This window comes from Odocoileus virginianus, chromosome 23 (genome assembly GCF_023699985.2).
Source record: "Odocoileus virginianus isolate 20LAN1187 ecotype Illinois chromosome 23, Ovbor_1.2, whole genome shotgun sequence".
Classification (NCBI taxonomy): Eukaryota; Metazoa; Chordata; class Mammalia; order Artiodactyla; family Cervidae; genus Odocoileus; species Odocoileus virginianus.
In genome coordinates this window covers 42088054-42115033 of record NC_069696.1, presented here as the reverse complement: position 1 = coordinate 42115033, position 26980 = coordinate 42088054, and the positions used below count along the sequence as shown (strand labels likewise).

The window sequence follows — 26980 nt, the reverse complement described above, 5'->3', positions numbered from 1 at the left end:
CTTCCCTCTGTTACTTCAGCTCCAGGGGTGGGAACTGCTTCCTGCAATTTTCTATTTTTGCTTTTATAGTTACCAAGTGAACTCTTTACATCTAGTTATCATTTTTAAAGATTAAATTCTCTGTTCAAATAATTGGTATGGTTTTTGCCTCCAGCCAGGACTGACGGATGCACTGTCTCCCAGAGCTGCTGGGAAAAATCAACTCATTAATACATGTAAAGCATGGAAGTACTGCCTGGCATAGGGTGAGTGCTCAGTACATGCAGGCTCTGACTATTATGTGCCTACAGTATACGGAGTTGGGAAATGGCAGAGGCCCCTGTTGGCAGTGCCTGTCTGTGGCCTGCTGGGGAGATGGGTCCCCAGGCAGGTAATAGGAGGCAATCATGGAGGGAGGATCAAGAAGAAATGGCATCTCTGGAAGCTCAGAGAAGCATCTCTTAGAAGGAGACTTGGCCCTTGCCACCAGCTGGGGCTTGAAGGGTAGAAGAGGGGAGACTCTCCCGAGACATGCCCAATCGGGGCAGAAGGAAGTCTGGGGCCAGACATTAAAATGATTGCATGCGAGCTGGTGACACTCACACCCAGTGGGGATCATGTCTCTCTGTGAAAGATGCCGGCGCTTGCCAAGTGCTGAGCCAGCAGGAAGGCTGATAGATGTGCATCTGACTCAGGAAACCTGAGCTTCTCCATCAGGGAGAAACTTTAGCTAAGGGGGAGGTCAGGGCCGGCCTGTGGGCCTCCCAACACACAGATCGGAACTTCGCATTCACAAACCTGCTGGAGACTCTGGAGACACCGTGTCCTTAAATGCTCCAAATGAGCCCATGGGAATCCCACTGTCCATTTTACAAAGATGGTGCTCTGACCTGCCCATATGTCACAGCAGTCAGACTGCAGAGCTGAGACACGAACCCAGCTCTGAACCCCCAACCCCAGGTTCCTGAGAACCACCGTGTTCTGTGTCAGCGGCTGAGAGCTTTACAGGTGTGGAGAGGGAAACCTGTGGAGGAGCGGGTTCGCTCACAATCACGCGGTGAGTTTGGACCAGGCCGGGGCTGGGAAGAGGATACAGGCCTCCTGGTGCTCCCCCACTGCCTCCCACCCTCCACTTACTCCAGGCCATCTCTTATCCCATTATGCCTCATTCTGCTGTGTCTGCACAGGGATTTAGACTTGTGTATCATTTAAGGCAAAACATGAGCTTCCATAAAAAGCAGCAAAGGTTAAAGGAAGGTAGGGGGAGAAGATGGTGGGTCACTAGCAGGCCAAGGGGGTTTTAGAAAACCCTAGGAACTTGGCTTCGTAGTGGCTCAGATGGTAAAGAATCTGCCTGCAGTGTAGGAGACCTGGGTTCAATCTCTGGGTCAGGAAGATCCCCTGGAGAAGGGAATGGCTCACCCACTCCAGTGTTCTTGCTTGGAGAATCCTATGGACAGTGGAGCCTAGTGGGTTGCAGTCCATGGGGTCCCAAAGAGTTGGATATGACTGAGTGACTAAGCATGCACGAACCTGGCTGCCCTGTGATAGGTGAGTGCAGGCTAAGTCTATTAATATATATTCAGATTTACCTTTGTCACCTAGGACTTAATCATCAGAACATAGAATACTCCATTCCCCTTTGCTAGCCTCTATAGAAGTAAGCAAAATATCTATTGTTTTTTACCTAACACTAATTATATGCTAGACATAGGTCAGGGCTTCTGGGGTGTGTGTGTGTGTGTGTGTGTGTGTGTGTGTGTAAACTTTCACATTCAGTCCTCAAAACGTGTGTGTGTGTGTGTGTGTGTGTAAACTTTCACATTCAGTCCTCAAAACAACCTGGCAAATTTTTTTTCTGTTATCATTCTTATTTTACAGGAAATAATCCTGAGAGTCTCTCAGTAAGTAGCACGTCCTAATTCTAAATTGGGTCTTACTCCCAAATCTTTTTCTTTATACCACATCATTTATTCATTAAAAAAAATATTAGAATGAGCAATAGCTCTGTGCCAGGTCCTGACAGGGTCTGTGGCTGCAGTGCGTGCATGTGCTAAGGCACTTCAGTTGTGTCCGACTCTTTGTGACCCCATGGACTGTAGCCCTCCAGACTCCATGGGATTCTCCAGGCAAGAATACTGGAATGGGTTGACAGGCCCGCCTCCAGAGGAATCTTCCCAACCCAGGGATGGAACTCATGTTTCTTAGGTCTCCTGCATTGGCTGCCGTGATGTACTCAAAAGATCAAAGTTCTATTTCTGGAATTTACAACTGAGGGGAAGAGGTAGATATTACATAACCATCCACTATGTATGATGCATGCTTTTTAAAGAGATGGCAAAGAGAGGCTGTTGGTGGTCATTTTGGGGCTGGGTCACTGCAAGTTTAGAGAAACTAAGACACAGAGGGAGAAAGGGACTTGCCCAGAGGCACAGCGGAGGGAGAAGCGGTGCCCAGCTCTGCCTCCCAGGCCACTGTTCCTGTCACTAAGTCACGCGTCTGCTTCTGAAACTCCAACTCAGGATGCATATGTCTGATAATTCTGATCTGCACATGTCTGACTACTGAGAAATGTCATTTCCTGGTCCCTTGAGGGACAGAATCACCCACCATCGCTGGCTCAGGGGCAGCAAGTTGGTGGTGTAGATGGTATACACTGATGAGCTTTCACATGTGAGAGAAACTAACACTGGGAATGTGCCCCCAAAACATTTTTGCAAGAAGCTGGTACTTCTGAGTTTCTGAAAACCAGTCTTAACTTATTCTGCTTGCTGGGACACATTAGCACAGTAATAAAAATATTATTAATATTAGCAGCTAACATATATTGGATTCCTGCTATGTGCCAAGCACTGCTCTGGACACTTCACTTCTCATAGTTCATTGATCCTTTACTTAATATTACAAGTGATATTCTCACGATCCCATCTTATAGGTAAGGGAAGTTCAGCAGATCTCCCTGAGTCATATAGCTAGAGAGTGGGAGATGCAGGATTCAAACTCAAAGAGGTAGAGACATTAAGAATCTCTCTTTCTTATTCCTCCCATGCAATCATCAAATGACTGATTACAGCAATGAACATGAGATTTTCAGATTACAGGATGAGAAATGATACCTGCTCTCCCCTCCTGAATGTAGAGACTGTACCCAAACCTGGAATACAAAGGCTGCAGGGTGATTTAGCGCTTCTCAGATATACAAGCTGAACCTCCATCCGAGGGGGAAGTGGAGGGGAGGCACCCACATTGCATGGCAGGTGGGCTGCAGAAGCTGCCAGGCATTGGGGGCCCCAGGGGTGTGATCTAACTGAATCTGAAAAGTCTGTAAAGGCTGAAAATAAGTGCAGACTTACAGTCAGCCTGAGAAATTGATGGAAATTGACTACTGTCCAGGAAACTTAAACATCATCTGAGAAGACAGTGGAAGTCAATGTGATGAAAGGAGAAAAACTCTGTCACCCATCAAGGGTGCAGGAAAAAGCATTTCAAAGACAGAAACAAGACCCTGGTACAAGGATGAGGCTATGGGAAGAGTGTAGCCAATACTTTGACTTCTGAACTACTTGGAACCCACAAGTGAAAGTGTTAGTCACTCATCTGTGTCTGACTCTGTCTGCGCATGGACTGCAGCCTGCCAGGCTCCTTTGTCCATGGGATTCTTCAGGCAAGAATACTGGAGTGGGTTGCCATGCCCTCCTTCAAGGGATCTTCCTGACCTAGGGATCGAACCTGGGTCTCCTGCATTTCAGGTGGATCCTTTACCATCTGAGGCACCAGGAAAGCCCTCTGGATCCCACAGGGTTCATAAAAATAATAGATGGTGCAAAACTGCTAAGAAATCAGAAACTGTGTGCAAATGCCAGGTAAATAAGAACAAAGGGCTAATGTGTTCCAGTTACTGAGATAAACAGTATTTGGAAAATGGGTCTCTGTCTCAAAACCTCCACTGACTTTCTTGGTTTACAGAATGACAACTATCCTCTTTAGATCAGCAGTGAAACCTGTTGCAAACTTGTTTCCACTTACAATTCCAACTCTATCTCCAGGAGAAAAGAACTTTCTGGTATTTCTTGAACATGTCTTCCATGATTCAGTGCCTTTGCATATGCCCCCCTCCTCCCTAGAGTATCCTTACTTCTTCCCTACCATACACATGACTGCTTATCCTTCATGGATGAGCTCCAATGCACCTCTTCTGTAATTCCCTCCTTGACGACTCATGTCAGAAGGTTGCCTCTGAGCAGTCTTTCTCTCTTCCCTATTTTTCATTCCTAACATTGATTTTGTTTGGAACTGCAATATCCCTAGCCCCCGTGAGTGGCTCATGATTCATTCAAGATCCAGCTAATCATGATGATTCTACTCTGATTTCCCAGACTCCCTTGCTGCTAGGGGAGGCCATGTGGCCCAGGATTGCTCAAAAAGAGATGGCAAAGCATATATTTGATTTCTTAGTCATAAGGTTCAGATAAGATATCATTCTCCCACCCCACTCACTTTTCTGTTATGAATAAAGATGTGAAGATTGGCACCATGACAGCCATTCTGTGACTGTGAGGTCAAAACACTGCTAATCTACAAACCGATTCTATAGTTGCTTACACCAGAACTCTTAGGGAACAAATTCAAACCCCCTATTTTATTTTTAGCCACTACAAATTGGGTTTTCTGATTTTCATTGTGAGCATTCCTAATATAACACCCAAGGCAGTTGTTGGGTCCTTCCTTAATGCTCTTATATTTAATTCTATTAGAGAACTCATTGCATGCTCTTGTAATTATTTATTTACATTCCTGCACCTGGCAGCATTGGAATAGGAATTTCTGAACCAGCAGGGACCATGACTTATTATTCTTCCTGAGTGCCATACAGCCTGCCAGGTAGTTAGTATTCAATAGTTGCAATTTTGTTCAAGAATGGAAATCATGATGATGACATTCTCAATAATCCTCATTTTCTGTCTGCCTACAGCAAATCAGTTATAAAATCCCTATTCACGTGGGCTTTAGGATGGAGAAACATAGTCCCCTTTTCTTCGTCTAAGGACCAAATAGCTTGTCATTTTCTCTTGAAGGAGTTTAAGCTACTCTGTTCTTCCCTTGTCTGGTACTTCAAGAAGGACAATGGTCTCACAAGTTCCTTTCCTTGTCATCTTCAGGATTATGATGCATGCTAGAAAAGAACAAGACACACACCTTATCCGAGTCCCAGCTCCAGCTCTTATCTGTGAGGTGGCTTGGACATGGCTGCCTAGTATCATGAAGACAGTCCCTCATCTATAAAAAGGACTAAGAGCAACTGCCTTGCCATGTGTGGTCAAGACCAGGACTGATGGATTGATGGGCATGAAGGCATTTCACTTGTGCTTATTAAATTACAAAACAAATCTGGTTATAGACTGCATGAAACAGCCACCCTATCAACTAGGAAGGCTGGAAGAAAACAGGAAAGCAAAGAGGAATAAGCAATAAGATTTAAGAGGATAAACTGAAGGTTGAGGGAGCCAGGGGCAGAATGGTAGGAGGCATACAGACAATACAGCCCAGAGGAGGGTCCTCCTGGAAGGGGCTATGCAGGAAGGCAGACACTCAGGTGGATATAACTCCTTGGGCAGAGACTGGAGAGTGCTAAAGGGCAGGGGAGAGAGGCAAATGTTACCTTTGCTTTTCCCAACTCTGTCACCCAAACAACGTATCTGCACCTCTATTTTCCAATCTGTTAAGAGGAATTATCAGTAACAATATGTGCTTCAGAGGGTCAGTGAGACAAGAAATGGAAGGATGTCCCCTGTGGAGCCTGAAACAGACTGGCACTCACTGTGCAGGAGTCTCAGGAATATATGTGATCTGTCCCCAGGTATTGTCTTCAAGGTGATGCTGACCCTCAGGCTGTACTTAAACCTAGACTGATGGTTCCGTGACTGCAAGACCTGTGTTTGTCCATCTCTGCACACACAGTGGCAGGCTTGGTCAGTGTTTCCTGACTGCCATGGAATCCACTTCGATTTCCTGCTCCCCAACCATCAACTGCTAAAGATTCTATTCCAGTTCTCTCCCTTCTCTTTTCTCATTCCTGACAAGTGCCAGGTAGCTGCTGTTAAATAAAAACGGTGTCCTTGATACTCAAGACTACAAGCCACAGATCCTCTGTGACTCTCAGCCTCCTTTTACAAAGGTTCCTGTTGTTCCTGAGTTTTCACAAGTCCCAGAAAAAAATTCTCCCCAGACAAAAATGCATCATTACCCAGGAAAGGGGAAGAAAGACCAAACTCAGTGATTATTTAGCTCCCTCATCTGGAAAATGTAGACACTTAGGCCAGGGCATGCATCTGAGGCCTGTCTTACAGCTGATTATGTCTAGTCTGTCATCTGTAACATTTCTCATTTTTCCCTGCCTGAGGTGGTAGAGGTTGAGGAGAGGAAAAAAAAAAAAAAACCACACACACACAAAATTAAAAAACAGGAAAGTGGATAACTTTGAAAATACTCAGGGCTGGGAGGGTCATAACTTCAAGAAGATTCAGTTATGTTCTCTAACATTCATCATGTTCAATGTTTTGTTTTGTTTGCTCTAAAATGGGAATACCAATCAACTTGAACTGGATTCTGTCTGGTCTATCTGAAGAATTCCAGATGGACCTCTGAGAGCCAGAAGTGGGAAAGTGATGCACTTAGCCCAAGGATCTTCTATGATGTTGCCTAGCGTGACTTCTCTGCAGTCACTCGAACTGTGGATGGGGGCCAGCCCTACGCGTTCCCTGCAGAGGGAATTAATCACTAAAACTTTACACTAAGTCCCCCACATCCAAACATATGAACGAGAGCATGTGCATAAGTCCAACCAAGTTAGCCTAAGCACCCAACTAACACAACTGGGAATACAGTACTGTAATAGGATTATAATACTTTCCACACAAATGATACATAAAAAACAAAAAAACACAAAAAATAAAACATTTTTCATCTTATAGTACAGTACCTTGAAAAGCATAGCAGTGCCAAAAACATCACTGCTGCTGTTAATGCTTACTTCTGGGCATCCTGGGCTTGAAATAAAGATACTGGACTATTGTACTCTATACACTCCTGTCAGTCAGTCAGTTCAGTCGCTCAATTGTGTCCGACTCTTTGCGACCCTGTGAACCATAGCACGCCAGATCTCCCTGTCCATCACCAACTCCTGGAGTTCACCCAAACTCATGTCCATTGAGTCGGTGATGCCATCCAACCATCTCATCCTCTGTCATCCCCTTCTCCTCCTGCCCTCAATCTTTCCCAGCATCAGGGTCTTTTCAAATGAGTCAGCTCTTCGCATCAGGTGGCCAAAGTATTGGAGTTTCAGCTTCAGCATCAGTCTTTCCAATGAACACCCAGGACGGACCTCCTTTAGGATGGACTGATTGGATCTCCTTGCAGTCCAAGGGACTCTCAAGAGTCTTCTCTGACACCACAGCTCAAGAGCATCAATTCTTCGGCACTCAGCTTTCCTTATAGTCCAACTCTCACATCCATACAAGACTATTGGAAAAACCATAGCCTTGACTAGATGGACCTTTGTTGGCAAAGTAATGTCTCTGCTTTTTAATATGCTGTCTAGGTTGGTCATAACTTTCCTTCCAAGGAGTAAGCATCTTTTAATTTCATGGCTGCAATCACCATCTGCAGTGATTTTGGAGTCCAGAAAGATAAAGTCAGCCACTGTTTCCATTGTTTCCCCATCTATTTGCCAGGAAGTGATGGGACTGGATGCCATGATCTTAGTTTTCTGAATGTTGAGCTTTAAGGCAACTTTTTCACCCTCCTCTTTCACTTTCATCAAGAGGCCTTTTAGTTGTTCTTCACTTTCTTCCATAAGGGTGGTGTCATCTGCATATCTCAGGTTATTGATATTTCTCCTGGCAATCTTGATTCCAGCTTGTGCTTTTTCCAGCCCAGCATTTCTTATGATGTACTCTGCATATAAGTTAAATAAGCAGGGTGACAATGTGCAGCCTTGATGCTCTCCTTTTCCTATTTGGAACCAGTCTGTTGTTCCATGTCCAGTTCTAACTGTTGCTCTCTGACCTGCATACAGGTCTCTCAAGAGGCAGGTCAGGTGATCTGGCATTCCCATCTCTTTCATAATTTTCCACAGTTTATTGTGATTCAGAGTCAAAGGCTATGGCATAGTCAATACAGCAGAAATAGATGTTTTTCTGGAACTCTCACTTTTTCGATGATTCAGCGGATGTTGGCAACTTGATCTCTGGTTCCTCTGCCTTTTCTAAAACCAGCTTGACAATCTGGAAATTCATGGTTCATGTATTGCTGAAGCCTGGTTTGGAGAATTTTGAGCATTACATTACTAGCGTGTGAGATGAGTGCAATTGTGTGGCAGTTTGAGCATTCTTTGGGATTGCCTTTCTTTGGGATTGGAATGAAAACTGACCTTTTCCAGTCCTGTGGCCACTGTTGAGTTTTCCAAATTTGCTGGCATATTGAGGGCAGCACTTTCACAGCATCATCTTTTAGGATTTGAAGTAGCTCAACTGGAATTACATCACCTCCACTAGCTTTGTGCGTAGTGATGCTTCCTAAGGTCCACTTGACTGTGCATTCCAGGATGTCTGGCTCTAGGTGAGTGGTCACACCATCGTGATGATCTGGGTCATGGAGACCTTTTCGGTACAGTTCTTCTGTGTGTTCTTGCCACCTCTTCTGAATATCTTCTGCTGTTCGGTACAGTATACAGTGCTGTTCAGTACACAAAAGCACAACCGCTTGTAGAGGATGCACACATGTAACAATAGACGCCAGACAGATGAATTAACTTGCAAGACTGGACATGCAAACGCATGCTCACATTGTTGAAAGTTTACAACTAGAAGGTTCATATGCAGAGGACTTACAGTGTACTCACTTTCACAGAACCCCCACAGGGTCCTCCAGGGTCTCTCTGTTGATTTGAAGACAAGGAGGACAGAAGGAAGTAGTTTCCACCTCCAGAGAGAGGTATGAACTCTTCAGGTGAGGGATGCTATCAAGGCTGGTTGAGCAGCCAGTTTGGTAGAATGTTAGTAACAGCCCCCCAGTCATTGCTTGGAAACTCCAAGAAGGCAAAGCTGGCTTCCAGGATCCCAGCAGGCCTTGCTGTCGCTTTTCTGCATGTTCTGCACTTTCCTTCCAAGAACCAGACCTTGCCTTCTTCCGATGATTATAACAGGCCTACTGGTCAGGCCTGACCTGCCAGAGCAAGGGCATGCAACTCGAAGGGCATAACCAACGAGACATTCCAGACCATTCACGCGCATGAGTCCCAGGAAGGGTCAACAGAGTTGCCCTGCAAGGTCACTGGGGGAGAGAGGGGTCTCGCTCTTCAATTTGAGATTCTGAGTGCTCGTCACTTTTACATTCCCTTGCTTGGATTTCTTCACAGTGTGTTTTCCTGCCGGAAAGGACCAGTTTGATCATTTGTTTTCTTGGTTGATATCTGTCTTCTGCACTGGAATATAAGCTTCGGAGAGCAGAGCCCCACTATCTGGTTCACCATGCACAATCAGTGCTCAGGACGGTGTCTGGGCCACAGTGAGTGTGTGATATGTATTTGTTGAATGACGAAGCTCTACATACTAGCTGAGGAGGCTGCCGGAAGTCACCCTGCCAGGACAGAGGAGGCAGACAGAGCAAGAAGAAGAGAGAGGAGGAGAGGCAGGAGGGCTCTGTCACTGGAGTTTCCACGTCTCACTGTGTCAGTGCAGAGGGCAGGATCCTGAGCCCTCATATCGAGCTGTACTGAGGAACAAATATGCCTGGCTAAGTGTGTTACCAGTCATGCTAATATCTCTTTCAGTGCATTTATGAATATTACTTGATAATAACAATAATATTTAACTAAAATAACTGTCACAAAATGAACAACGGACTTAAAAAGAGTCCTGCATTATAACCCAAAATGCAAAATAAATCTATATGAGCCCATGGGGATATGACTTCATGATCTAAGAAATAAGGATAAATGGGGGAAAGAGACAAAACTCCTTAGAGAAGAACCCCAGCGACAGACGTGGATTCCACCCTCTCCCCAGGAAGTGGAGCTCAATTTGCTCACTTCCAGTTCAGGGTAGGTATCTTGACTTACTTCCAAAACAGGAAGAAGGAAAGGGAAACATAGTAATTTATGGCACAGAAGCCTGGCAAGGTGGTCCAGTGGCCAAGACTGCAGGGGGCTTGGGTTCAATCTTCGGTCAAGGAACTAGATTCCATATGCTGCAATTAAAGATATCATATGCCACAATAGAGACCCAGCACAACCAAAACAAATAAAATAAAATAAAATAAAATAAAATATACAAAAAGAAAAAAGAAAAAAAAAAGGAAAGGTGGTTATCAACCTTAGTGGTGCCACGGGTAGAGATGAGATTCCTCCAGACAGAATGTCATGAGGAGGGCCTTTCACTTCTGAGACAGTCTTGCCAAAGACCCATATAACCTCAGTCTGATCACGAGAGAATACACATTTGAGGGATATTTATAAACTACCTTATCAGTTCATACCTCCGAAGTATCAAGGTCAATCATGAAAGAAAAACAAAATAAGACTGAGAAACTATCAGAGACTAGAGGAGACCATGGACATAAAGGGAAGAACTGGTGAAGTGAAGCTAAAGCCTGACGTTTAGTAACAGCAATGCATCCATGCTGGTATGTCAGTTTTGACAAGTTGGCAGTTGTTACATAAGATGTAGGCATCCCCAGTGGCTCAGCGGGAAAAGAATCTGCCTGCAATGCAAGAGGCACAGCAGATGCAGGTTCTTTCCCTGGGTCAGGAAGATCCCCTGGAAAAGGAAATGGCAACCCACTCCAGAAATCTTGCCTGGGAAATCCATGGACAGAACAGCCTGGAGGGCTACGGTCTAAAGGATAGCAGAAGCCAGACACAAGTGAACACACACACAAAGATGTTAACATTAGGGAAAACGATTCTACCTGCTACTTTTAGGTTTTTTCTTCAAGTCTAAAATTCTTCCAAATAAAAGTGCATATTAAAAACAAAAAAAGAGCTCTACAAAGGGACGACCAATTGAAAATACTAAGAACACAAGCATGTGACCAGCAAGAAAACAGCTGAGCTGATTCTTCTGCTCCCAACATGAGCGCTTTCTTAGCTACATCCCCAAGTACAGAAATGCCTATCTAATTAGATCTGACAAGAAATTGGTTAAAGAAAAATTAAATCCTCAAGACTACTTCAAAAACAATTTACAAGCATGATCGTAAAGGAAAAACTTCACCCCAAGTGCATATTATGCCTTGAGATATTACTTAACGTTACTACAAAGATGCATGGTTAGCAAGACATTTAAAAACAAAGCATCCAGAATATGAAGATGAGCCTCTATAAATTTTTGATGACGTTTTAAGTCTTGTGATAGCCAGTCTTGAACTTAACAACATTCACTAAAACCCCATGAAAAGGGTTCTGCAGTCTTTTTGGAGATTTCATACATCAAAATGAAAGATAATAAAATCCAATAAGGAAAACACTTGTTTTTCCTGCCTTGGCAAAAATGGCTGGAAAAATACACAGAAGATAATCTGGTAACAAACGAAGTAAATTCCTTGGTCAGCAAATATTGTAGGAAGAGTCCTAGAAAACAGATGAAAGCCTGAAGAAATTAGTATTAGAACAAATTACATGGGAGTTTGCTATAGAGTTAAATCAAAGTACAGAGGATTCGGACGTGCATCATCTTATGTTATTTGCAAGATTCTGTTTAGAAAATGAAATACACAAAAAGCAACTCCCCAGTGAGTGCTACAGGAAAGATGTCCTGGGGAAATTCTATTCTGCGCAGTGAATTCCTACTTCAATGATGATAATGTTTTATGGAGAGTGCATGTGTGGAATCACTAAAGGTACAGTTGCTTTAACTGGAATAACAAAAGGATTCTAAGAAAAGTTACAGAGGGAGCGCCCCTTACTGAATTCCAGTACTGCATCACTGATGGGCAAGTTTGTAAAAAACACTGGAAGCCCATGTGCATCAGTACTTTGGTACTATTATTAATAGATGGCGTTGATTTGGGTAACTCTAAAGATTGAAGATATCAGACTTTTTCCAATACATTCTAGTGACATGAGGAATGAGAATGAAACCCTCTGGCCAACACAGAGCTTCACTAGTTAACTCAAGGCAAAGGAAGTATAATAGATGACATACGTAAAGATGATTCACGCATTTCTGCTTTTATGAAAAAATGGTTGTCGGTGGTATGCTATCTCATGCTTTTGGGAAAAAAAAAAACCACACCCCTGAATCTGACCCTTTAATGTAAATGTGATGAATGTAAAAGTAATTTCTTTTATAAAGAATCTGTAACAGAGATGGAGCTTTTAGAAATATATATTTGAAATTGTTTCCCTCTTCATATAGGGATTTTTAGGTAAAAATGTTGTTTCCTATCACTCATCATCTCTCCATTCTTAAAAACTTCAGTGACTCATGTCCATAATTAACAAACACTGCTTAGCTGGTGCTCCACTCTCTCAAAACCCTTCTTCTTAACAGAGCCCACAGTATCTGGGGAAGTGTTTCTTACGGTGGGCTTCTCAGGAACCTGTCCCAAAGGCATTCCACAGTCAGTTTTGTGCGTTGACACAGAATGTGTGGGGGAAAAGACTGGGGGATCCATAAAATTGGTCAGATTTCCCTGGTGCAGGATTTTATAATATGGCATCTGGTACAGTACACAGTATACAGAAATTCCCTCTCCCCAGCTCTCCTCTGTCTTAAAACCCATTAATGGTTCTCAGAATCGTGTGGCCACATGCTCCACAAAGTGCTATATAGCAAGGCAAACTCTCCAAGGGTCATTGGCTGGCTTCTAGGGTTGATGTTTCCAGGAATAAATGCACCTAAACTTCAGCTTTGTGTAACCAAGCCAGCAATGGATAACTTAAATCAATAACAATCAATGGAGTTAAGTTCTAAAAATTACCCATGAGCCAAGAATGGGTGAGTGTTGAGGAAAGACAAAAGACTTAGCTAAAAGCACCTCAAGTCCCTTCCACTGGGTGAACTGTTCTCTAGCACAATGTCAAGACATCAGGCGATGGGCCACCCATCAGTGCTTAACCTGGGGTGAGCCCCTTCCCCCCTCTGCAGGGCCCCGATTCTGGCCTGTGAAAGGTAAGCACTGGAGTGGATGAGGAAGAAGACACCTGGTTCACAGGTTTTGCCTGCTAGTCTGACTGAACATTACCCCAAGAGGGTGCAAACCATACTCATAGGTTGTTAATAACAAGAATCCTAGCTCAGCTCAGTGTTCTGTGATGACCCAGAGGGGTGGGATGGGGAAGGCGTTGGGAAGGAGGCTTTAGGGAATAGATGTATACATACAGCTGATTCACAGTGTTGTACAAGAGAAACTAACATAGCATTGTAAAGCAATCATACTCCAATTAAAAAAACAAAACTTCAGATAGCAAAAGAAAAATAAAACAAAGGACCTATCTTTCATGGACTGGAGTACAATTCACAATGGAAATACAGCAGGCATGCACCTTTTCACGTCAAATAACAGTCCAGAAATAGACAAACAAAAAGACAAGAAAACAAAAGACCACAACTGAGATGTGCTATAGCAAAATATCTTTTTACAGGCTGGAGCTCTTTAGCACCGCCACGTGAAAAACCATCCTTCTCTTTGAAAACAAATGGAATTAAGAAATTGGCAGTTTTTTCTTTTTTTAAAAAGAATACTAGGTGTAAGAGATATATACTACTATATATAAAACAGATAAACAACAAGACCTACTATATAGCACAGGGAACTATATTCAGTGTCTTGTAATTACCTATAATGGAAAAGAATCTGAAAAAGTACATATGTTTGTATATAAATATTGTTTATATATATACACACATAAACATATATATGTATATATATATGCACATATACATATATAAGTGAATCATTTTGTATACACCTGAAACTAACACAACATTGTAAATCAACTATACTTCAATTTAAAAAAATACAAAAGGCAAAAAAGAAAGAATGCTAGGCTTACTACATGTCTCGTATTAAAGAGCCACTTCTTTTAATCTTTACATCTCCTCCGTAGAATGATTACGTCCCTACTTTCTCAGGTGAGGACAAGGTGCAGAGGTTAAATAGCCCAATGACAGCGCTGCATTCTGGCCCACAGTGGGTGCCCCCGTTTGCTGGGTGAATGGGCGATTCCCAGGTATGAGCCACAGAGCAATGATGCCAAAAGACAGGTTTCTTGGATAGGGGCCAGCCGCCTCATATTTAATCTCAGAACTCCTCGGGTTTACCAGGCATGGCAGAGCACGGAGACAATAAAACACTCAAGTCCTCGGACGTGGGTCATGCAATGAAATCAAACAGGCGCTGGCCTGAAGGAAAGAGGGGGCTGGATGGAAGGTGGTAATTCTAGATTTTAGATCTTCTCCCCCAACGCAACTGTTTTTTCTTCCTCAATCCATCCCAATCTTCCAAAATCAACCTCACCATTCATCATTCTTATTACCCTCTCTCAGGCTTCCCCTGCTTCATTTTTCACTGCAGTCTGCTTAGCTATGGCAGGCTCAGGATGCTAATCCACGGCGGTCCCTTATCTTCCTCAAAAGATGCGAAATCTGACACCTCTCTAAGTATTATAAAATGTTTTAAAACTTGAGTTATGTGCTACTCCTCTTATGCAAATACTACAGATTGCCTCTAGGAACATAGATCATTTCCCCAAATGGATGGCATGTTTCCTCTTGGTTTTTCTCCTCTCCTTTAGGGTTTTTCTTTTTAAGTGCACGCAGTTCCCAATTCAAAAATTCAGCATCCGTGCCTGCTGCTTCAAATTCAAATGTTTTTTCAAGGAGAGAATGTTATACTAAGGGTCTCTGTTCTGGGGTTAGCTCTCAAAAATCCACTTAATTTAAAGAGGGTTCACAAGAATTTGGCCTTCTCAGGTGACACTAGTGGTAAATAACTTGCCTGCAGATGCAGGAGACGTTAAGAAATGCAGGTTTGATCCCTGGGTCGGGACGATCCCCCAGCAGAAGTGCATGGCAACCCACTCCAGTATTCTTGCCTGGAAAATCCCATGGACAGGGGAGCCTGGTGGGCTACAGTCCATGGGGTCGCAGAGTCAGACATGACTGAAGTGACTTAGCACACACACGCACAAGAATAATTCTATAGAACTGTTAACTAACAAAAAACATTTTTCTGGGAAAATACATTCAGGTGGGAACTCAGAAGACAGCTCTCCTCTGTCATACTGAGCTGTGTGATTTGGGGCAAGTAAGTGACGAATGTGTATGATGCTTCATTTTCTGATGTATAAAACAAGCTGAACGGAATTCACCCGGTGAAACCACTATCAAGTTTAAGTGACACCATGTTGGGAACACCATTCCCATCCAATCTACCTGGAATATTCCATTCTATCCTTTGAGGTCCTGGTCACAGTTGGCTTCCTCTGAGATGTTTCCTGTTGATCCCAGAAAGCGGTCAGTGCATTCTTGGCAGGTGTTTCTGTAGCCATGGCGCCATCCCTATTGCTTGCCTACCCAGCATCTGGTTTGTCCTTCCTAACTTCCATGTGAGTTTCCACTCCCCATTCTCCACGTCCCTAAGTAGAGGAGCAACAGGGAAAAGACTTGGCGAGAGGGCCAGCCTGGGTGTTCGGGGGCTAAAGAGTGACGTGAGGGCAGAGGACACGGAAGCAGTCGAATTTGCATAACAGGATACAGAAGTCCCTCCAAGACACAGATGGCGTTTTGCCCCAACTAGACAGGGCTCCTCCTGCGGCTCTCACGCTCCCTTTATTTCCCTGCTTCCCAGCACTGAGCGCTTCCCTTGTGGCTCAGCTGGTAAAGAATCCGCCTGCAACGTGGGAGACCTGGGTTTGATGCCTGGGTCAGGAAGATCCCCTGAAGTGAATGGCTACCCACTTCAGTGTTCTCGCCTGGAGAATCCCATGCACAGAGGACCCTGGCAGGCTATGTGGGGTCGCCAAGAGTCAGTGAGTAACTAACACTATCACTTCTTCACCTTTCACAGCACTTAGCAGGCTGCACTGGGATTTTTCTATTTCCTTACTGGTTAATCCTAAATAGTCTGTGACTTTCCCAAGGGCAGGAATCATGGCTTACTCAACCTTGGGCTCTTCAGACCTGAGGACTGGACCCTCTGCTTGCCACTTCCTGCCCTTGCCCATTATTTCTGAGCAGGGCTTCCTTGCCTAATAAACAGTCTACTCAAGACTCAAGGACCAGACAGTTTCCTAGAATCTCTTCCTATCTCCCTCCTTTAAGCCAGCCCACAGCTTCTTTGCTGGTCTCCTGAGTCTGCACTCCTGGTGAGGGGATAAAAAGTTGCTCCTCGGGGTCCTTCTCTTTTAAGATTTAGCCAGGGAAGGCTGAGTCATCAAGCTTTAGGATGGAAGAGATAAAAATGAAGGTCTTTGAAACACAAAAGGCTGAGGTAAAGTCAAGTGCATTTCAATGGAGCACTCAAGGGGCCTGCCTGAGATGGGGCGAGAATAATGGCCTCCATTTTATCGAGAATCTTGTAACTGAGCCTGAGAGGTTAAGTGACTTACTCAAGTCCTTCAGAGAAAGAACTGATAAGAGGCAGAACTGTCATTAGAATTTACAAGATTGCTTAGCTCCAAAAGCCTATCTACTTCTGCCTCCTCAATGAAACCATTTCTCCCCTTAGACCTTCTCTTAACCAACCTATACTTAGCACAAAGTTGTCAGCGGACATCCAGGGCAAGCTAGATGCCAAGGCTGGTAAACCCTTCTCTAGCAGGAAGTGGGAGCCTCTCAGCTCCTACATTGAGCTCTGTGCTACCAGGAGGAAGCCGTATTTGTCACCAAATGTGTTCCTATGTCACTTTTACTTCAAATGTGATTGGAAATGCAATTAAACATTCTTTGAATTAAGCGAGAGTCACTATTTCCATGAAAGGCAAGTTAAACATTCTGGAACAACTCAATGAAAAGAAATGACTAAAAAAACAAAACAAAACTGTCAGATGAGGTGTGGGTGAGATGAGTGCAAAAGAGTGGAGGAGATGCAAAAATCCAGGACTCTTCTTCAGTTGATTTGTGAAGGTCCTTAACTTCTTGTTTGACTTGAAGGAACCGTGAGAAGGAACCTCTCCACAGAGAACCAGGAGGAGAGTACGTAAGTGTCCCACTGCACGATCCACCACAAAAAGGCCTGGCCCTGGTTTGCCCTAAAGGACAGTCAAGGTTAACTTAATTTTATGACTCTCGCTTAAGCTGACATTTGCCATCAGCTGACCCAGCTCAGGTGCCTGGGGGTCCCACAGGTGGGCTTCTCACAGGTTGGCTACCCTTTTGGGCAGCAGAGTGTGAGCTGATGGAGAGCAGAGCTCAGGGTACCCTGGATACTCCCCAGGAAGGGACATAATAGCCAGCAAACAGGAGGTTCTTTACAGATGTTGAACACAATGAATGAATGAATGAAGAGGGTGGGAGGAAGAAGGAAGAAAACAAAGTTGCACCTTTCACTGGAATCTGAGGACCAGGTTGGCCTGGAAGGACCTACAGACATGCTGGGTTCTTGGACCAGCTCTTTAGGCTCCTTATCAATGTTCAAACTCTGGTAAGACCCAGAGGGTGGGGCTCAGACCCTCCAATCCCTCTCCCTCATCCCTTAATTCTCTCCCCTCACTCCAGGGCAGCTCCTCTGCTTGTATACGGCCTGTATTTCAGGCTTCAGTGTCAGCCTTTGTGAGATAAGCTGTAAGTGGGTAAAATGACTTCTTTTCTAGGTTTATCTAAAAAGATATGGATGAATAAACTTGGTTTAAATCATTCTTTGTGGTTCTGTCATATCATGGAAATTCCTCTACTTACATACAGAAGAGGCTGCCAAAGAGGGTTCACAAATCATTGTCACTATGAACCCATCAAATGAATAATGAAGCAACCACTAAGCAAAATCAAATTTGCTGCATCAATGCCTAAGCTGTATGTGACCAGTGGCTTTGTCTGCAACATCATAAGGACCTGTGACAGTGCCTGGCGTATAGTACCACTCAGTAAAGACTGGAACATGAGCACACTGGTACATGTGTGGTGGGAAGGTGGGACACACACTTGGAGACCAAGCTTTGTTGGCATCTATAAAATGTCAAAATTGAAAATTCACAAATGTGGCTGCCGATATAGAGCTATTCAGAAATCACGCCAAATATACTGGCTTAGGATTGGTTTCTTTAATGAAGCTCATACTAATCCTTCTAGGAACAACCAATTTCATAGGACACTTGCCAAGTTCCTTCCACCCCTATACTTTTTTTTACTGTGGTAAAATGTATATAAAAGCTATGATTTAAAGCATTTCTAAGTGTACAGTTCAGGGCCCTTAGCACATTCACATAGCGGTGCAACCATCACCACTGTCCGTCTCCAGAACTTTCTCAGCATCCCAGACTCAAACTCTGTACCCATTAACTCCACATTCTCCCCTAATCGCAGCCCCTGGGAACCTGTATTCTACTTCCTGTATCTGCGAATTTGACTATTCTAGGTATCTCACATAAGTGGACTCAGACAGTATTTGCCCTGTGTTTTGAGTATTTCACTTAGTACGTCTTCAAAGGTCATCAATGCTATAGTCTGTGTCATAATTTCCTTCTTTTTTAAGGTCTGCCAGGGTTTTTAGTTTCACCAATTTTGGTGAAAGTTTTATGGTTTTTTTTTTTTTTTCGGGTATGTAAATAAGACTTGAGAGTTTAAGTCCACCACATTGTCTCCTACTCAAACAATGTCATTTACTATGAGGATGCGGGACCTGACTTCCATCTGTCTCCGTTTGCTTTCTGCAGGAACGTCTCAATTTTTGACCAATTCCAGCCAAGCCCTAGGTTGTAAAACAGGTACGACTCCAATCTTACAAGATGGTGCCAAAGTTTTTATCCAATTGGATTGTATCCACTTACACTTCCATCAGACTTAAACTGAACTAAGTAGGGAAAACCACTAGACCATTCAGGTGTGACCTAAGTAAAATCCCTTATGATTATACAGTGGAAATGACAAATAGATTCAAGGGATTAGATCAGATAGACAGAGCACATGAGGAACTATGGACGGAGGTTTGTGACACTGTACAGGAGGCAGGGATCAAGACCATCCCCAAGAAAAAGGAATGCAAAAAGGCAAAATGGCTGTCTGAGGAGGCCTTACAAAGAGCTGAGAAAAGAGAAGCCAAAGGCAAAGAAGAAAAGGAAAGATAACCATCTGAATGCAGAGTTCCAAAGAATAGCAAGGAGAGATGAGAAAGCCTTCCTCAGTGATCAGTGCGAAGAAATAGAGGAAAAAATAGAATGGGAAAGACTAGAGATCTCTTCAAGAAAATTAGATACCAAGGGAACATTTCATGCAAAGATGGGCACAATTAAAGGACAGAAATGGTATGGACTGAACAGAAACAGAAGATATTAAGAAGAGGTAGCAAGAATACATAGAAGAATTGTACAAAAAAGATCTTTATGACCTAGATAACCACGATGGTGTGACCACTCACCTAGAGCCAGACATCCTGGAATGTGAAGTCAAGTGGGCCTTAGGAAGCACCATTATGAACAAAGCTAGTGGAGGTGATGGAATTCCAGCTGAGTTATTTCAAATCCTAAAAGATGATGCTGTGAAAGTGCTGCCCACTTCATGCCAGCAAATTTGGAAAACTCATTAGTGGCCACAGGACTGGAAAAGGTCAGTTTTCACTCCAATCCCAAAGAAAGGCAATCCCAAAGAATGTTCAAACTACTGCACAATTGCACTCATCTCATATGCTAGCAAAGTAATGCTTGAAATTCTCCAAGCCAAGTTTCAATAGTATGTGAAATGTGAACTTCCAAATGTTCAAGCTGGTTTTAGAAAAGGCAGAGGAACCAGAGATCAAGTTGCCAACATCCGCTGGATCATCGAAAAAGTGAGAGTTCCAGAAAAACATCTATTTCTGCTTTATTGATTACGCCAAAGCCTTTGACTGTGTGGATCACAATAAACTGTGGAAAATTATGAAAGAGATGGGAATACCAGACCACCCGACTTGCCTCTTGAGAAACTTGTATGCAGGTCAGGAAGCAACAGTTAGAACTGGACATGGAAAACAGACTGATTCCATATAGGAAAAGGAGTACGTTAAGGCTGCACATTGTCACCCTGCTTATTTAACTTATATGCAGAGTACATCACGTGAAATGCTGGGCTGGATAAAGCACAAGCTGAAATGAAGATTGCCAGGAGAAATATCAATAACCTCAGATATGCAGAGGACACCACCCTTATAGCAGAAAGCAAAGAAGAGCTAAAGAGCCTCTTGATGCAAGTCAGAGGAGAGTGAAAAAGTTGGCTTAAAACTCAATGTTCAGACAACTAAGATCATGGCATCTGATCCAATCATTTCATGGCAAATAGATGGAGAAACAATGGAAACAGTGACAAACTTTATTTATTTGGGCTCCAAAATCACTGCAGATGGTGACTGTAGCCATGAAATTAAAAAATGCTTGCTCCTTGGAAGAAAAGCTATGATCAACCTAGACAGTGTATTAAAAAAGCAGAGACATTACTTTGTCAACAAAGATCCGTCTAGTCAAGGCTATGGTGTTTCTAGTAGTCATGTATGGATGTGAGAGTTGGACTATAAAGAAAGCTGAGTGCCCAAGAATTGATGCTTTTGAACTGTGGTGTTGGAGAAGACTCTTGAGAGTCCCTTGAATTGCAAGGAGATCCAGTCAGTTCATCCTAAAGGAAATCAGTCCTGAATATCCACTGGAAGGACTGATGCTGAAGCTGAAACTCCAATACTTTGGCCACCTGATGCAAAGAGCCGACTCACTAGAAAAGACCCTGATGCTGGGAAAGATTGAGGGCAGGAGGAGAAGGGGATGGCAGAGGATAAGATGGTTGGATGGCATCACTGACTCGATGGACATGAGTTTGAGTAAGCTCCAGGAGTTGGTGATGGACAAGGAAGCCTGGTGTGCCGCAGTCCATGGGGTTGCAAAGAGTCAGCCATGACTGAGTGACTGAACTGAACCAAACTGATACTTCCATCAACACTATAGGAGAGGGACTTCCTTGAGGTCCAGTGGTTAAGACTCCACCTTCCAGTATAGGCGCCTGGGTTTGATCCCTGGTTAGGGAACTAAGGTGCCACATGAAATAAAGAAACAAATGCTAAAAAAACAAAAAAAGTACTGATTTCATTCTTTATCACCAGTGAAACTTAGGAACAGTCAAGGTAAACACTAAAAAAAAAAAAAACTAAAATAACAAAAAACACAGTATAGAAGCGTTCCTACTGATAAATGAGACTGTATTACTACCACTTTTCTAATTATCTGTGGTCTTAATTTTCACTTTCCTGATTAACAAAATGGTTGTTCATCCTTTCAAGTGTTTATTGGCCTTTTTTTTTTCAATTCTGTGAAATGATTCTATAGCTTTCACGTTTTTCTTAAAAATTAAAAATTTTTCTATACTTTGTTTACTAGTCCTTTGTTAGTGATACATGCTGCAACTATTTATTTATTGTCTCTTTTTGATACCACTTTGATGAGTTATTAATTTCAATGTGGTTGAATTTACTGATGTTTTCATTTTGATGTATATGCTTTTGGTGTCTTGGGCTTTCTTGGTGACTCAGACGGTAAGGAATCTGCCTGCAATGCAGGAGATCTGGATTTGATCTCTGGATCGGGAAGATCATCTGGAGAAGGGAAAGGCTACCCACTCCAGTGGATAGTGCTCAAACGTTCTCTTGCCTGGAGAATTCCATGGCAAGAGCAGCCTTGGCAGGCTACAGTTCATGGGGTCACAAAGAGTTGGACACAACTGAGCAACTATCATTTTTGGTGTCTTACTGAGTAAATTCTTTCCTATTCTAAGGTAATATGCTAGTTTCCTAGTTTTTAAAAATAAATGTTTAATTTGGCCTTTCACTTTTTAGTTTGTGCTATTTGGCATGTGGGATCTTAGTCTCCTGGCCAGGGATTGAACCTGTGCCCCCTGCAGTGAAAGCGTGGACTCTTAACCACTGGACCGCCAGGGAAGCCCTCTGGCCTTTGAGTCTCTATCAGAATAAGTTCTGTGTATGGTGTGAGACAGGGACCCATTTTCATTTTTTCTTGATTCTCATACATAATTAAGTGCCTCAACACCATTTATGGAAATTTACATCTTCTCTCCAATGGCCAGCAATGCCATCTCATATATATATGTCTCATATAATGTCATATACAAATTTTCATAACGTGTGGGTGTTCCTGGGCTTCCTATTGTTTTCTTTTCATTTTTAAGCACAGCCCTAAGCAAATGTTTAGCAAAAGCTTGCTGTAGGTTTTCAGTAGATACTATTCATAAGAGGTTTTGTCACAAATATTTAATTTTATCAAATAACTTTCCTGCATCTATTTAGATAACCAGACAGTGTTTCTCCTTCAACCTATTAACATGCTAAATGACTGCTGTGTGTTAGATCACTTTTGGATTTCCTGGAATAAACCCAACTTGGCCATGATGTATGATCTGTTCTATACATGGCTGGATTTGGTCTGCTAATATTTTGCTTAAAATTTTTACATCAATATTCATGAATGAGATAGGTCTGCAATATTCCTTTTTTTGTAATCTCCTTGACTGGTTTTGGTATCAAGGAAAGCCTGGCCTCACTGAATGAATGAAAAAGTGTCCTCTTTCCCTATTCCCCAAAAAAGTTGACTTAAAACTGGAAATAATCTTTTGATTAAAAAAATTGGTAGAACAACTTCTTTTCACTATCTAGGGCTGCTACTCTCTTTGTAAGGAAGCTTAATGACTAGAAAATAATCTTAAGTCAGTTTTAGTAAATTATACATTTCTAGGAGTAAGTTCTTTTCACAGTTTTCAAATTTATTGACATAATTTTGTTCACAGTATTCTCATATTATCCCCTATAACTCTGCTGTATCTCCTAGACTGAAAACACCGTTAAGTGAGAGGCTTTTGTGTGCTTTAATCTTTGTTGTATTCCTGAAACTCAGAAGAATCACTGGGATCAAAAACATTTGGAGAATGGATGAATTAATTAAATTGCATGTGTGCCTACTGATTGATTTATTGGTGAGTTCTCTAGTTTTTCCTCAATGAGTTCTGCCATGGCTTTGTCTGTTTTATGGGTCTCTTTCAAAGAACCACTTTGAATTTGTTGAAGATTTTGTTGATCGATCTCTCTTCCTTTTTTAACTTGCTTTGAATTTATCCTAATATTTTTCATATATCATCTTAAGTTGTATACTTGGCTTAATTTTCAGGCTTTTCTTTTATTATAAGCATTTAAGGCTGTAAGTTTCCCTGTCTGTTTATTGCATTCCACTAATTTTGGCATGTAGTATTTTTGTTTTCATTTGGTTCTAAGTACTTTTCAGTTTCAATTATGATTTCTGTTTAGAACCATGAGTATGATTTAGTATGATTCTCTGAAATGTGCTGAGATTTGTTTTATGGTCTAATACGTGGTTACTCTTTAATAAATGTCCTATGTAAGCTTGAGAAGAATATATATCATTTTTTCATGTTTGATCTTTCAATTTGAAAAGGATATGTTAAAATATTCTACTATGATAGCAGACTTGTCAGTTTCTCTCTGGAGTTCTATTCAGGTTTGCATACATATATGCAACAGCATGACAGGCACACAAATGTAGAATTCTTATATCTTCTTGACGTACTTTATGTTTTTAAGTTGTGACCATCTCTGTACCTACCAGTGCTTTGTCTGATATCAAGATAGTTACCTAGTTTCCTTTGGGATGATTTCGCTTGATATTCTTTCCAAAATTTTTACTGTCAAACTTAATGGGTTGTTTTGTATTAGGCATATCTTCTGTAAACGGCACATGTTGGATATTGTTTCCTATTCAATATGACAACCTATCTTCTTACTGGCAAGATTAGTTTATTTGATTATTGATATATCTGGAACTTATTTATATCATCTTGATTTTTTGTTTTCTACTTTTCCCTAGTTTAACTTTCACTTATTTTTTTCTTTTCTTGCAATCTAATTTTTCGTTTAAATAATTGAGGTGTTTTGTTTGGTTGTTTGGTTTTTCTTATTCCATACCATCCCACCTCCTTTTTCAGTTCTATTAGAGCTTAATCTTGAAATGTCAGCGTGTATAGGCAAAAGTGAAAGTGCTAGTCACTCCGTTGTGTCCAACTCTGCAACCCCACAGACTGCAGTCTGCCAGGCTCCTCTGTCCATGGGATTCTCCAGGCAGGAATGCTGGAGGGGGCTGCCATTTCCTCTTCCAGGTAGTCTTCCCGACCCAGGGATCGAGCCAGGGTCTCCTGCATTGCAGTCAGATTCTTTACCATCTGAGCTGTCAGGGAAGCCCATGCATACAGTTCTAACTTCTCTCATACCTCACTTCAACAAAGCAATAATTTCAGAGTACTTTAAGTCTCATCATTTCCCTCCTGATTACACACTGTTATTTTCTGATAATTTAGGTATAATGTTTTTAAACTGACATGCCATAGTATTATTATTACTACTATTATTGCTATCATTTAGAAACTCTAAATAGAGTTTCTGACACATTTCGAACTTGTTTGTTCAACATTCCTTCTTGAATGTGGAACCATTTTCCAACAGATTCCAAAACATACCCTTTGGAAGCTGCTTTGCATATGTATGTTGATGGTAAACCCTCTTTGTTTTTACTCATCTAGATATTCCTCTCTCATGCTGGAAAGATTGTTTTCATAGGTATACAGTGTGTTGTTACTGTCTCTCAGCACATTGAAGGTATTCTTTTCACTCTTTTCGGACACCCATTGCTGTTGGAACTCTCATCACACATGGAACTGCTGTGTAGAGAATCTGTCTTTTTACTCTGGCTATTTTTAAAACCACTTTTCTTTACCTTGGTGAAATTTCACTCTTGTAAGTCTAAATGTGGCTTTCTCTTTATTTAAACTGCTTTGCAAACACAATCCTTTCTCTTTAAACTGCTTAGAAAACACATGGATACCTTTTAATAGTTGAAAAATACCCACTCACCATCCCATCCAGTGATGCCTCACTTCCAATTTTTCTCTTTATTTCTTTCCTATAATCTAATTAGACACATCCCAATATCTTATCTTCCCTGTTTTTCTATCTTTTTTTCCCAGTGTGTTGTGTTGGGTAATTTCCTCAGATATTTTTTCCTGTTCACTAAATCTGTCTTCAGCTGGCACTAATCTATTGCTTAACATATTCATTTAATTTATAATTTCAATAATCACATTTTTCACTTCTAAAAGTTCTAGTTGATCTGAACAGGCCTATTCAGATTTGGTAATCTCTTGTTCTTCTAACCTACTTTCAATATTCTTTTTTTATTTCTTATATAATACAAGGGAAAGCAAGGGAATTCCGGAAAAAATATCTACTTCTGCTTCACTGACTACACTAAAGCCTTTGACTGTGTGGATCACAACAAACTGTGAAAAATTCTTAAAGAGATAGGAATACCAAACCACCTTACTGGCCTCCTGAGAAACCTGTATGCAGTTCAAGAAGCAACAGTTAGAACTGGACACGGAACAACAAAATGGTTCAAAATTGGGAAAGGAGTATGGCAAGGCTATGTATAGTCACCCTGCTTATTTAACTCATATACAGGATACATCATGCAAACGCTGGGCTGGATGAATCACAAGCTGGAGTCAATTACTGGGAGAAATATTAATAACCTCAGACAAGCAGAGGACACCACTTTTATGGCAGAAAGTGAAGAGGAACTAAAGAGCCTCTTAATGAAAGTGAAAGAAGAGAGTGAAAAAGTTGCCTTAAAGCTCAACATTCAGAAAACTAAGATTATGGCATCCAGTCCAATCTTCATGGCAAATAGATGGGGAAACAATGGAAACAGTGACAGACTTTATTATCTTGTGCTCCAAAGTCACTGCTGATGGTGACTGCAGCCATGAAACTAAAAGACACTTGCCCCTTGGAAGAAAAGCTATGACAAACCTAGATAGCATATTAAAAAGCAGAGACATCAATGTCCACAAAGGTCCGTATAGTCAAAGCTATGGTTTTTCCAATATTTCATGTATGGATGTGAGAGTTGGACCATAAAGAAGGCTGAGTGCTGAAGAATTGATGCTTTCAAACTGCAGTGCTGGAGAAGACTCTTGAGAGTCCAAGGGATCTCCAGCAAGGAGACCAAACCAGTCAATCCTAAAGGAAATCAGTCCTGAATATTCATTGGAAGGACTGATGCTGAAGCTAAAGCTCTGATACTTTGGCCACCTGATGCAAAGAGCCGACTCATTGGAAAAGACCCTGATGCTGGGAAAGATTGAGGGCAAGAAAGAAGGGGCAACAGAGGATGAGGTGGTTGGATGGCATCATCAACTCAATGGATATGAGTATGAGCAAACTCTGGGAGATGGTAAAAGACAACTACTATTCCATGCAACTCATGAGAGAATTCCCTTGTTTGAACAAATAATTATACAGTTACCTACCTTGATACCAGGCTCCCAGCCACCAAGAATCAGCAAACACCCAGCAAGTATCACATGCAGCTGCTTTTTAATCAGTCTGGAGTCACATGTTATCATTGTTTTCTGGACACTGCTTACTTCATTTACCATATGAACTGATCAACTATGCCTTCAAAACATTAAAAATTTTTTATGCAGAATATTTAGGTGCTCTTTATAAGACTGTTTTTACTTTCCTATCCTTTGAACTTTTTGTTCATCATTTTCTTGGAAATATGTGCATTTCAGCTGTTTTCCTTATGTCTATGAAGTACATGGCCTATTGAATGAATTGCATAAATGCTGATTGAAAGAATGAATAATTCAAGTACTTCTGTTTTAAATATTTTGCAATGAACTTCAACTGTGTTTAAAAAAAAACAGTTCTTTTTTTGACTCTGTGATCTTACTCCTGAGAAGGTGTG

The 26980-nt window shown here is 42.0% G+C and overlaps 1 protein-coding gene across 2 annotated transcripts in view; it reads right to left on the bottom strand.

Annotated features, from left to right (window-relative positions):
• LARGE1 (LARGE xylosyl- and glucuronyltransferase 1) overlaps positions 1–26980 on the bottom strand; it is a 593562-nt gene that overhangs the window by 54313 nt on the left and 512269 nt on the right. The gene's annotated exons all lie outside the window — the stretch shown is intronic.